The sequence below is a fragment of the Tenrec ecaudatus genome, chromosome 4 (assembly GCF_050624435.1).
Source record: "Tenrec ecaudatus isolate mTenEca1 chromosome 4, mTenEca1.hap1, whole genome shotgun sequence".
Lineage (NCBI taxonomy): Eukaryota > Metazoa > Chordata > Mammalia > Afrosoricida > Tenrecidae > Tenrec > Tenrec ecaudatus.
The window spans coordinates 15,087,882-15,088,797 of record NC_134533.1 but is presented as its reverse complement, the minus strand read 5'-3'; positions in this window follow the sequence as shown (position 1 = coordinate 15,088,797).

The window sequence follows — 916 nt, the reverse complement described above, 5'->3', positions numbered from 1 at the left end:
CCTATTGCTTTCTTCAGGAATATTTTATACATCCTATTATTGGGGTCTCATACAGTTCTTATCACAATCCATACATCCATCCAATGAGTCAAAAACATTTGTACATTTGTTCCTATAATCAGTCTCCAAACATTTTCTTTTTACTTGAACCCTTGGGATCAGCTCCTCACTTTTCCACTCCTTCCCTGAAACCCCTCCCTCATGAACCCTTCATAATTTATAAATTATTATCATTTTCCCTGTATTAGACTGTACTACATCTCCCTTTACCCACTTTTCTGCTGTCCATGCCCCAAGGAGGGGGTTATATGTAGATCATTGTGATCGGGGGCCCTTTTCTACCCTACCTTCCTTCTCACCACTGGTCCTGCAGGATTCGTCTGTCCTGGATTCCCTGTGTTTCCGGTTCCTATCTGTACCAGAGTACATCCTTTGATCTATCCAGGTTTTTAAGGTATAATTGGAATCATGATATTGAGAAGTTAGAATTGGTATCATGATATTGGGTGGGGAATGGAGGAGGAACCATTAAGGAATTAAAGTAAAGTTGTATGTTTCATCATTAGTACACTGTACCCTGCTGTCTCATCTCCTCCCCACGACCTTTATGTAAGGGGATGTCCAGTTGCCTACGGATGGGCTTTGCTCCCCACTAAGCATTCCGCCTCATTCACTGTGATATGCTTTTTTGTCCTTTAATGTCTGATGCCTAATCCCATTTACACCTCATGATCTTACAGGCTGGTGTGCTACTTCCATATGGACTTTGTTGCTTCTCAATAGGTGGTGACTTGTTTATATTCAAGCCTTTAAGGCCCCGGATACTATATCTTTTGATAGATGGGCACCATCAGCTTTCTTTACATTTGTTTATGCACCTCCTTGGTGATCAGTGATCGAGTCGGGAAGGTGAATA